The sequence below is a fragment of the Dipodomys spectabilis genome, unplaced genomic scaffold (genome assembly GCF_019054845.1).
Source record: "Dipodomys spectabilis isolate Male_0828 unplaced genomic scaffold, ASM1905484v1 ptg000129l, whole genome shotgun sequence".
Taxonomy (NCBI): Eukaryota; Metazoa; Chordata; class Mammalia; order Rodentia; family Heteromyidae; genus Dipodomys; species Dipodomys spectabilis.
Genome location: NW_024870806.1, coordinates 3,248,869 through 3,262,600, shown reverse-complemented (window position 1 = coordinate 3,262,600; position 13,732 = coordinate 3,248,869). Strand labels below are relative to the sequence as shown.

Genomic DNA, 13,732 nt, shown 5'->3' with positions numbered 1-13,732 from the left:
CTCATCACAAGAATACCACTTGGGGGAAAATGATGCAGCAAAGTTTAGTGCAGTGTCCTTAGAACAATAGAAAGGGCATTACATTAGTAGAAATGTAGAATTTTTCACAATAGTGTTACGCTAGTCATGCTGTGAAATTAGGGAATTTTAAGGTGCACCTTACAAGTTGGAAAGTGTTCGGCTAGAATGACTTCACTGCATAAAATGTTGGGATTGATGTTCATAGAAATAATAGCTTACTCTGATGAACAAATGTTTACTCTAGAGGAATTAATTATTATAGATACTTCATAGTTTTATCTTCTACCAGAATGTGGCTAGTTTTTCTGTTGACCTTTAATTATGTAACGCCTCATTGGAAACTGCATTTATTGCAGAATTAAATAAAATGCATACAGGCACTGTTTTAAATGTCTCTGGTATGGCATGTTCAGAATTTGAAAATGTGTAGTTAGTAGTCATAGGAATTTTGAAGAACACATATATTCTCTCCTCTTAACAAAACTTCAGTTTTAAAAGTTAGGAGTTTCCAGAGAATTGAACTATTTCCTATTTAGTATGAGACAATACTAAAATAATGTTTTTTTTCAAATAATGGCAAGCATATTCTGAAAATTTTGTATAGTTTCAGTAATTGTAATGTAGTGAAGACATAATATGTTGAACTTTTTACCCCCTCCTTCATTTTTCTCACACTTTTCATTCACAATACCCATCACAAGTTGTAGTGTAAATTTCCAACTTGTTGTCTTGTGAGTATTGCTATTGCATTGGTTTGCTCTTTGTCCTTTCTGTCGCCATTTTGTTGTTCCTCTTCCCTTGCCAAATTAAGATAAATATGTATACAATACACAGGATACTGAAATCATACGCAGCAGGGGATAAGCCACAGGGGAAAACACAAAAGAAAAAAGAAATCACATAGTACATTAAAAAAACAACCACAAAGGAAAACCTTTGTTTCAATGTCTAGGAGTTCATTTTGCTCAGCATCCACTTATATGGTCATATATACAAAGCTTTTGAGCCATTCTGCTCATTGCTAGGATCATCCTAGACATTTCCTACTTATTACACATGAGGGAAACAATGGAATCTGTTTCTTTGTGTCTTGCTTATTTTACTTAGTAGGATTTTTCCAAGTCTTTCCATTTCCTTATGAATTGGAAGCATAGAATTCCACCGTGTGTGTGTGTGTGTGTGTGTGTGTGTGTGTTAATGATTTCACCGATTTTATCTATTCATTCATCTTCTCAGTGGCATATTGGTTTAAAACATGATTTCATGTAAGTATCACTTAGGGTCATTGAAAAGTGACAGATGTCACCTCCCCAGATATACTGAAATCATGATTTCTAATTAAGATAGTATTTTAGGTTAGTACAAGTGTTGAGATATCTGGATGATATATATTTTGCACTGAATTAGGCAGGAAGATATCATATAGGATAAAAATGGTAGTGACAAAATATTCCCTTGAGAAAGATTTAGGAGGATGCCAGAAGTATGAAGAAATTCAGATAATTTTGAAGAATTTAGAAATGCAAGCTCAAGTATGTCTCTTTAAATAAAGATTATGTAAGCGGATGGTCAAAAGAAGGAGAAGAGTAGAAATAACTGAGAGCAGATCAGTGTCCCAAGTCAGAGTATAAAAAGATATAATCTATAACTTCCAAGTTAAAAAAGAGAACAATATGATACATCCCGCTTAATTTAGGAACTTGCAATATATTTACTTGGCTTTTCCCTACTTTAATGTTCCAAAAATAAATGAAGATTTATCAGAAAAATTATGTGATTTCCATTACTTCAACCTGAACACTAACTGTGATGAGCCCTCTTTTTCTCACTTTGCACTTGGAAAATAGTCCCTAATTTAATGATGTTGTGGCTGATTACAGTCAGAGTTAGGGGCTTCTACTTGTACAATTATCCCAGAATTGTTTAAAGCAGTTTTTCCCCCAAGATATTCAACTACATTCTCTGGAGCAGTACTTTGAACACATCCTCACTCCTGAGCAAATAATTTGAAATTTTACTTCAGCATTTCCTTGGCACATTCTACTTTGTGCCTTTGTCTTCTTTGCACGTTCCTTTTGAGATCATGGTTGCTCTATTTCCATTTCATCTTTACAAACTGCTAAGAACATTGTTCCACTACCAGTTCTTGTTTGCACACGCCCAGTCTATTTATCACGGTATTTTGTCCATGTTAAACAATAGGGTAGTACTCACTCTCTGAGGAGAAAAGTTCCACAGTATATCCCTATGCCTACATTCGAGGAGGTAGAATTTAAAGCAATATGAGACATTATCTCATTAACAGTGATATTGGAATTGAAAGGCTCCTTAGGGGCATTTTCTTGGAACTCATTTGTTTTCCCAGGAGAAATACAAATATCCACAAAATATGGAGCTAATTAGTAAGTATCTGAATTAACACTAGATCCTAGATGTTTTGTTAGTACAAGTCAAAATTGTGTTATTATTACATCGGAATTCTTTCCCACTTGCCAATGTGTATGAAAAAATAAAAGAAAGGCATTAACACAAAATGTCTAATCTTTTTGGCATTTATTCTTAGTGGTGAGGGTAATGTCTGACTTCTTCCATTCAATAAAAACTTGGAGGTTATAAGAGCACTTTCTACATATAAGAATTTGTAGCAGGTTGATTGACAGGGTTATTACAGCATGGAGATATTCCTAACAAAAATTAGATTTAAATAGAGTATATGGCAGTTATGATTTGTCAATGGTACTGAGGCATGTTTTATTCTAAAGAAGAATCAATTCGAGGAGTCTTCAGTCACATCAGTAAAGCTGTATGTTCAACCTAATACTTGGTGCTACTTGTCCTACATTTATAATGATTAGGCTGATAAGATATACGAACATATCTAAAGACATTTCAATAAAATCCCAAAATGGTGTGGATACATGGGTCACTCCTTGGAACGGTAGCACAAATTAGGCTTGCCTGTGCTGTAATTCAATCTTTATTCACCTGGCTAAACAAAGTCTTCAAAAATATTCACAGAATACCTCTAAGTAGTTAATGAGAGTTATATCTGTATAAATCTTCTAAGGTCAGGATAAAAGCATTTGTTCTCTGCATTTAAAATCAACAGGATCTGTTGAATGCATGGATTCAGAATTTCATGACTTCACATTCATATCTCAAAATTTTATCAATATGACTTTCACCAAAACACTGTTCTTTTTGAACTTGTCTATGTCTTTTACTTTTCAAATCAAAATAGCATATTTCCTTCAATACCTTCCTGAAAATTCGTTCCTTCCTTTACCTCTGTAAATCTGTGTTTATTACGTTTTTGTATCCTTATTTATCTCTTTCTTCTAATCTTGTCCACACTGTTGCTCACATTGCTCACACATATGTCAGAATTTTCCTTTTCCTCTTCCCTTTAATAATACCCCTGATTTTTTTTTATCATTTTTCATATTCATGGTCGTGGATATATTGATGATATCTAAACAGACTTATCTTTACATCTGTTTAACATAAACTTTAGAATTTTCTGAGAGTTTTTTCCTCTAAATCCATCATTTCCACCTGTAGTTCTTATCACCAAGAATATAACTAACACAAATGCTAGCCAGAAATGTGGATGCACTTTAGATTTCTTCTTACCCTTCTACTCCCTGCCATTAGATAAGATGAATGATGAAGATTTTCACTAACACAATTTCTATGTACTCCGTTTTATGTGCCTGACACCAGCCTGTTTCAAATACTCATCATTGATCCCCTAGTCCTAAAACAACCGTTTACAAAGTATGATTTTTCCACATAGTCTTTTCCTATTGGTCCTCTCCATCACCAAGTTACTCTTCTTGTAAGCACACAGAGTAAAGAGCACAGATACAAATTCAAGTATCATTATTTACTCACTACATTGACTGTTGGCCTTACATTTCTCATCTGTAAATGGAGGTAATCTACCAGAAATATTGAAGAATATATTTGTTGCCTTCTGGAGCAAGAAAAAAGATAAGTGAAGCGTCCTTATATTTTCCACCTTAGCTTATAAATAGTCAAATTCAATTTGTTGGTATGAATTCACAAATAGTTTCATGCAGAAATAAAAATAAATTTTAACTACTGGTTCTAGGGCCTCTGTCCATTTATGGTAACTACAGATATGTAAGTGGTATTATGTAAGTTGTGTCATGTGTTTACAGCTGTACTGAAGAACATACTCATAATATATCATTGGAAACATTGATTTGAATACTATCTATATGAGAATGTTATTTGATCTAATAACACTTAGTTGAAAACTATAGCTTAGTCCATCAAAATGTGGAAATAAATGATTTTATTTATTAGAAAAAAATACCACCAAGAAAAGTGATTACACATTAGAGAAACTGCAGGAATAACGTTAGGTTTTTTTTTTTTTACTCTCTGTACCTGTTTATGTGATTTTATTTATTGATATTGAAACTGTCCCCTTGTTATTGTTATTGTATGTAATCCAACACTGTTTATAACTGTGTATTCAATGTGGCAAATCTACCTTCAATGATGTCTAAGGTTTTTTTTCCTTTTCAATCACAACATTGTCATTATCAGGCTACACTGTGGTCATCATCATCATCTTCATCAAAATTATTATTAGCATCATAGTGCTAATTATTGAAAGTCTGATATGTGTCTATGATTTTGCTATTATTTTTCTTTTGATTAATAATTTTAATGTTACCACTGTGCATACATCCATATTAAAATTTTGAACAAATAAAGAAACAGAAAAACTAAACCATATCAGGTAGCTTGACAATGTGCTCATAACAAATTATGGAATAGATTTTTGAAGCATTGGAAATTCCTAACCAGTATAAATTAACTTCCTCTTTCCCCTTCACTACACAAAAATATTTAAGAGTTTAGACAGAACTTTTCAAGTAATATACTGTAAATGTTACTACAATATCATGTGTATATCTAAAATTCCCTTGAAAGTAATAAACTCTACTTTCTATTGAAATATTAATTATTTTATGCTAGGAAACTTTTCGAAAAATAGACTGTATATCTTTGAAATGAAAAAGTTCAAAAACAGTAGAACAAATTTTAGAGGGAGTCTGTCTTCAGATATATACATATATATATATATATATATATATATATATATACATATATATATATATAGATATTTAAATGTTATGTTTCGAATGACATACATTTTTAGAGATAATTTGTCATCAGAAATATATACATATATCTAAATTTATTTGTAGAGAGATAGACACTATGGTGAAACAAAAATCTTAAAACATAATTAAAATTAACAAATACATCTAAACAAGTGGCAGTGACTCACTCTTATAATTCAACCTATTCTCTGTAATGAGATCTTAAAATTCAGTTTGAAACTAGCCCAGACAGAAAATTACTTGTTAAATTCTTAAAAACATAAATTAGCTCTGGGCCTCAAGTTGTAGAGTGCTGTCCTTGAGAATAAAAAGGCTTAGGGACAATGCCTATGCCTTGCAAACAACAACAACTCAACTCCAACAAAATGTAACACATTAATTTCACAAAAGCATCTTTTAAATGCATTAATGCATTTAATGCATTTCTTAGAAACATGAATACAGGCCCATGGAAAATGTTAAGTAAAAAGTAAAGAATAATTACATCTATGTTAAAGACACTAATATTTAGTTTGTTTAAGATATATTTTTTTTTTGGGTCCGGTCGTGGGCCCTGAACTCTGGGCCTGGGCTCTGTCCCTCAGCTCTTCAGCTCAAGGCTAGCGCTCTACCACTTGAGCCACAGCGACAATTCCGGCTTTTTTCTTTCCTATGTGGTGCTGAGGAATCAAACCCAGGGCCTCGAGCATGCAAGGCAAGCGCTCTACCACTGAGCCACCTTCCCAGCCCTGTTTAAGATATTTAGGTAATGATTAAGAATTAAGTATAACGATACAAAGGTACTATATTGGGATTGGTCTTTTACTCTATTTTGCGATAGTTATAAGATGATATTTGTAATGATTATATGAAATTACTCTTGCTTCGTATTGGAATTGTAATAAGTGATAAACTTATTTAAATGTTTCCAAAGGAAAGGAGTATCAATTCTTATGTAATTTCAAAACAATTAAGAAAGTTATTCCAAGGCTGGTTTGCTCTAAGACTATATTTGTTTTCTTATTCTAATTGTCATATGTTTGTAGAAATTAAAATTCCAAAAATTCAGTGGATGTTGTCATTCAGGAACATCTTCTTAGATACTAATATTGGAGTCCTTTAAGTGGAATTGTTTTATTTCATTTGTTATTTTCACAAATAAATCAAGATGATTGTGTGTTTTGTTTCTTTTCATTGCTATTGACTCTTATCTTAAGAATATTTTTTCCCCTAGCAAAGTAGAGAAAAACAATTGGATTGAGCAAGTAACATATGGCTTTCATAAAATGCAGATGCATAGATTCTGTGTTCTGTCATTTACCAAATTTTCTTCCAGAAAAGGTTATCAATTATTTATAAGTGATGCATAATTCCTAGGTATTCCAGTTATCATACACTTTTTGATCGAGTTATCTCTGTATAAACTCAAAATAAACAGACAAAAACCTCAAAATAGTCAGACATTATATCTTTGTTAAGCCAACACCAAAAACATTTTTTTAGGTATTCTGCATTTTGTGTGCAGTATTTTTAAAAATAATTTCTCTTTTTTTGCTGACATGTAATTCACTTGCAATATATTATCTCCATGTATTGCATACATTTTAGTGCTTTGGAAGTGAAATGTACAGTCATAGGTTTTCCAAGCCTAATTTTCACAAACTTGCATTTCTTCAAATAGAAATACTGTGCATTTTAGAACAGACATTAAAATAGATATGAAACTCAGTTACAGGAATTTGTCCAGCATACCTCCTCTATAGTGTGTCTTTTCAAAACTTGATTTTAGGGATTATTTCCAGGGTCTCACACATACTATTCAAGTGCAATGTCAATAAACTACATTTCCTGTCCAAACAAGTTTTTTACTTCTCTTTAATACATACATAGAAGTGTAATAAATAGATCATATAAATTCTCTTTGACCTTTTGAAAACTTGCTTGATATAATGATTGTAGTATTGTACAAACTGATTTGCTATGTGGAGTATATCAATTTCTCCAAAATTGCACTACTATATTTTGTGTAATCTTTTTATATTATGGTCATACTAGTGAGTTTTCTTTTGATTTATTCTTAGATACTAAAGAGGAACTTATTTCATTTGCTCTTCCTATTGACTATCAATTTACATATGTTCTTTAAAGAAATACCCTATTCGGGAAAAATTTATATAGAATTAGAAGATATAAAAATACTTAGACTCAAAATGATTGTAGCATTAACATTGTAGTATTAACAAATATGTCTCCTATATCTGTTGAATATGTTTTCATTTCTGTTATATTGTCCTGTGAATTATGTAAGGTTATCAGTTGATATTATCCAGTTTATTCTTGCTTTTCTTTACCCACTAATGCTTTCCTTGTCATTTTTTGAAACCTTTACTGATCCAATGTCATGAATTTTTACATTTATATTTTGTAGGTTTTTGCATCTCACATTTAGTTTTATAATCTTTTTTTATTTTTGTATAAGGATTGAGGTCGTAGTCTAAGAAATTTTTTTAAATCTGGCAGGCAATAGTGACAATACACCAATTAAAGATTCTATTTTTATTTCATAAAGTCATGGCATTCTTTTCAAAATATATGCATCATAAAACTGAGAATTTTTGTATTGTGAAAATACCGGACAGAGGGGTTACAATTACATAATAGTATTAACCAAAGCATGCTATTGCAGAGGAGTATTTAAACAGTGTAATTTCTTATAAAATTGAACTTTAAATTCAAGGAAATGAATACCAGGAAACTGTCACTTGGAAGATGTGAGAGAGAGTCAAAGGGAAGGAATAAAGAGCAATGGAGGAAGAGCGGGAAGGTATAATATTCAATGGAGATAGTATGAAACTAGAAAAAATGAAAGTGGGGTGAGGTTTGAAAGGGTGTGGGTAAGTTATGTAAAGATCCATTGTACTTATAAACTGACTTGTGGAATAGAAATTCTTTTGACCAGCTATTTAATAAAAATATAATTAAAATCAATGGAGACATCTGATCTTAAACTGCATTCTCTTAAACCATGAGTCAATATAATAGTCTCCTACTCAGAAATATTATTTGCAGGTATTTTCCTCATAATGACAGAAAAGTGACCAATGCAATGAATATCAATAGATCACATTGTGTATTCTAAATAGACAGAATATAAAAATCAGAGTAAAATGATAGAATTCATTTCATGATAAAATAACAGGTAGAAAGCATCAAATGCTGATTGTTTTTCCAAGTACTTTACCTATGGTATCTAATTTAATCCTCACAATATTCCCATAAAGTGGATCTGCTTCTATTTTTAATTCTGAGATGATGATACTGAAGTCTTTAGAGTTGGAATTACTAGTACAACATGTACGCATGGTAAGAGTTAGCCTATGGCCCATCTCCCACTGTATCAAATAACCTCATTTTATTTTATGACTAAAATACCAGAACTTAGTCTACTAATTCTAGGAAAATTTCCCAAAATTATTGTGTACACTCTAACAATATTTCAGTTTATCTTTGTTAGAAAATAGGTAGCTTTAATATGAAACCTCCAAGTTCATAATCAATTTACACCACCCTGGTGCAAGGAACTGCTAAAGTATAACATTCTTGATGTCTAGATCTGCTTGGGGACCCCATCTCTGTTTAACACAGTCTTACAGATAGAATGACCTGCCCAATTCTGGATGGAAACAGACTGCAGGTATGATGGACCAATCATTTCCACATTGTAGCTCACCTAAGTTGTTTACCATGAGAAATATTTGATTGCTTTTGATGTGCAACATTTTGAGAGAAATGTACTACTTTAAAATTTTATTAAAGCAAGACTGATATAAAAATCACCTTTGACCCCATATAAATATTTTACCTTTCATATACCCAAAAACGCACTCTAACCTATCATTAATGCTAGGAACGAGAAGTTAAAAATCATAGACACCAAGATCTAAGCATGAATTAAAGAGTCTCCAACTTGTGAATACAATTGGTTTAAAAAGTCATCAATACTAAATTTTTAAAAATTTCTTATGATACTGAAGATTAAATTATAAACTATTAACACTTGAAAATAACTCATTTTCTTGGGAGTAGTACCAAAAACACAAGATTAATCCTAATAATTTTAAAAGACCTTTATTTATACCAAAAATTCACTCCTGTAAATACAAAGATTCTAAAAATAACTGAAGTACAGACACACAAAGGAAATAATTTAACTGCATCATCTACATTCAGAGGACTGTGTTAATAGAAAACAAAGTTATACTGATAATTAATTAGCTTACAAAATTCACCTACATTCTTTTATTCTATTTCATTTAGTTTCATAAAAACTAGATTTTCATAAAATGAGGCATAAAAGCCTATATGCCCACTTACATTTTCAGATCTTAATATTTATTTCAGAAATGTCTTTAGCTTTGTAGTCGATGAACTGAAATAATTCTAAAATATTTAAAGGCTTTTCAGAAATTGCAAGACTCACTCTGGGATGTTATTTATATTGGAAAAGATATTCGAAAAACCTTATTTGTTAAGTTGAGATAGTTAATCCCACAAAAGAGCCATTAGTGAAGATCCCTTTGCATGTACAAAACAACTTCAAATACATCCATTATCTGGAGATGATATATGCTTTTTGTTTGTTTGTTTTTGAAAGGAATATCTAACAAGCTTATCAACACTACAGATTTTCAGTCAATATCATGGGATATTCAAACGTAGAAATTTGGAGTTGATTTTCTCTTAGTGAGAATAGATATGATCTTATAAAGAAAGTTATTTTCAACAGAAAGCCAGAGTTTATCCACCTTGTGTTTCACGGGAACAACCAGAGAGGAATACCTGTTTGGTCAAGTTGGTCAAACTCATTCCATAAGCATATTTTAAAATTATAACCAATTTAAGAGGTCAAATACATATTTTGAACTGACAGTCATCTTACAGCAATAACTTACTACCTAATTATGTCTGTATTTTCTTTCCTAGCATATAATAAGAGCTAAAGCTGTCTCTTTTATCTAACTTAATGTAAATGATTTGATTCTGATGATGTTATTATTTGACAAATAAAGTGTACAGAAGGGAGGTTGAACTGAAATAACTTGACAGAACAATGATAAATAAAAACATTGCAACACAGTTAGCTCTTTTCAGTTCCACCTTGTCCACATTGGCAAGCAACATTGCAACAGCACATGCACACATACACACATACACACATGTGCACACACATATACATACATGCTAAATTCAAGGTTAATTGTACAAAAAAGTTCAAATAAAATATTAGTGATTAGTACAAATGATAATTTGCCTTTCTAAAAAATAATACACAATCCAGTCACCACGGGTTTTACGTTTTACTTGTCTATCCACATGTGAACACTTAATTTATTTTTAATTAATTAACTAATTCATTCATTCATTTGTTTGGTGCTAATAATAGGGCTTGAACTCAGGGCTTGGCTCTGTCCCAGAAATTGATATTTTTTTGTTTTAATTTTCTCAAGGTTAGCATTTTACTGCTTGTACCACAGCTCCATTTCTTGCTTTTGTTGGTTTTTTTCAAATCAGAATCTAATGGTCTTTTTTTGGTTTGGTCTGGTTTCAAACCACAACCCTCAGACTCCATCTTTCCTATTAGCTAGGATTAATGACATGAGCTGCCAGTGTGGCTTCTACTTTTTCCTCTATACTTATCTAATCCACATACTTAGATAGCAATCTAAAACTGAGTATAGAAGCAAGATGTACAGTGATGAAATTGTCCTGCCAAAACAGAGAGTTAGTAATTTAAATTTCTTCTTAAGACCATACACAAAAAAATACCATGATTTATTATAAGAGAACTCATTATTGGACATACGAGCTTGAAGAGCTTTCTAATAGATTCATTATTTATTGTTACCCAACATTAGAAATAATGTATAATGCAGTAATAAAATAGAAGTCCCTTGCATGGCTATTAAAGACACTTGTTTTTATCTATAAAAGTAGGCCTGTCTATTGTCTTCATGTGGTTTCTATTATTGAAGGTGCTTAATAAGAAGTCAAAATGTATTAGTAGTCCTTTGCTATCAATTAAATCTCACTTTTTCTTCTTGGAGAATATAATGATCAAAGCAATAGTTGAGAATCTGCAAGGAATAGTTCAGAATCATGATTCAAGTGCAAGTGTATCACCAGTAAGTAGTCCTTGATACCATTTTCCACAAAGATTTGTCACAGATATAATTGGCTTGCCTTCTCTTGCTGCATGGACCTATTCCTTCCTTCTACAGGAAATGTGTGATTAAATTGATTTCATTCAGGTCTGAAACTACAATTATCAAGGATTTAGATTCTTGTCTGCAATTTGGTCAAAGCTACGTCTCTTTATGTAGACTGCTATAAATGTATTTACTAATTTCAAGTAAATACATAAATTCTATTTCCATCCTTTTCAAAACATAAAATTCTGCATGCTCGGGGCTGGGAAAGTTGCTCAGTGGTAGAGCACTTGCCTTGCATGCATGAGGCCCTGGGTTGGATTCCTCAGCACCACATAAGCAAAAAGAAAAAAAGCCAGAAGTGGCGCTGTGGCTCAAGTGGTAGAGCACTAGCCTTGAGCTGAAGAGCTGAGGGACAGTGCCCAGGCCCAGAGTTCAGGCCCACGACTGGACCCCCCCCTAAAAAAAATTCTGCGTGCTCTATAAATTGATCAGAGGCATGCATTTTTCTCATTCCTAGAATAAGCTGCACATAAAGACACCACTGGTCCATATTTTCAGTCTGTATCTTTGAATACGGAGGAACATCTTTCCTCTGCTCTGCATCAATTCCCTACTCTACAGTTAGAATAATTTCGAATAGTAAAAATGGAAAAAGAGAAAATAAATCATAGTGAAAAAAACAGATGCAGAAAATTCACCGGATTTTGCTGAACAGTTCAACTAACATGAATTATTAGGGAAATACATGGACACATCATTCCCACTGACACTCAAAGTCTCTGGTTAGGCAATTGTCATGAAGATGAGGAACACGACGAAAAAGTGAGGAATGGTATCAATTGCAAGAAAAAAAATGGAGAAGGATCCAAGCAAATTTCTTCTTTGGACTGCTGAAAATAATCTGTTTACTACAGTGCAGGGACTACTTTCCAAAAAGGCCACTCATGTGAATACTAGGTATGAAGATGAGTATAACCATCTTTATCAGGAAGCCTACAGGGGATACTTTGACACTTTCCATGAGTTGGTGGCTCAATCGGTAGATATTCTTGCAATAACTGTAGATGGCTGGACACCCTTGCACAGTGCTTTTACGTGGAATAATACCAGAGTGGCTGTTTTATTACTTCATCATGATCCAGATACCAATTCCCAAACTAAAGGCCTCTTGACCCCCTTGCATCTTGCTGCTGGGAATAGAGATAGCAAAAACATGTTGGATCTCCATCTGTTGAACCATTATGTCAAATCAGGTCTGAAGAATAAGTTGGAAGAAACTGCATTTGATATTGCCAAAAGGATAAGTATTTATCACTACCTCTTTGAAGTTTTGGAAGGCTGTACAAATTGCTCTTCTAAATCACCATGGTTCGGTTAAGTTTCTTAAATTTCATAAATTCCATTCCATTGTTTGTGTCCATGCAAAATATTTTCACAATCCAAATAACAACAATATCTTACTGTAACAATTCATGGATTCCATGGAATTCTTCCAAGTGAATTGCCTGACTTTGATGTCAAAATGTATTCAAAAGAGATTTGTATACATCTATAATGGTTTCTGGAGAGTTTGTGCTTTTTTTAATCAGAAATAATTTTAACTTATCTGTTGAAATGAGTAGTATAGAAACTGAACATATTTCTGGTGTTTGTCTGAAAAAGTATATTTTAAAATATTCTATATTATATGTTTGTATAATGTCCATAATCTATTTTATTCTGTCCTAGATATAATACTTTGATTTCTATATTGTTTTATAATATATAGGCTCATTAATAAATGTGTCCATTCAGATTGCATTCCATATAGAAACAGTGTAAGATTCCTTTTATCCTAGGTCATTATAGTATATTTCTTTGGGATAAAATAACAATGTTGTCTAATTTCAAAGTGTTTTAAAGATTATGCTATGTAAAGACTTCACTAATTTGAAGATTTAATACAATGATGTGAAAATAACTTTTAATTATATGAATTACATGTTTTATTACACTTGTAATTTTGTAATCAACTTAAATAATTGTTTTTCATTTCTTGCATCTGACGAATGAAAAATATGGAATACTTCAAAAATTTTCATATCATCCTGTGCAATTGCCATGTTAATCTCTGTATTGTTGCAATTTGGGTATACGTGTTGCTGAAGCATGTAGTGTCCTCTAAATTGAAGCATGCAATTTAATGGTACAATCTTTATACAGGCTTATATCCTTGGGTGCCTATTTGTAACAAGGAAACCTTAATGTTCCTAACAATGGTACTGATCTTATATCCCTAAAATTCTGTGCATAATGGAAAAAATTATATTGGTCAGAAGATTGCTCGCATTTTCATTTTTTTTGTCAATGACTATTTTAAGT

General features: G+C 32.0%; 1 pseudogene; it reads right to left on the bottom strand.

Annotated features, from left to right (window-relative positions):
* Nucleotides 1-13,422: 13,422 nt before the first annotated feature.
* Nucleotides 13,423-13,521, bottom strand: LOC122116266 (annotated as a pseudogene).
* Nucleotides 13,522-13,732: the final 211 nt, after the last annotated feature.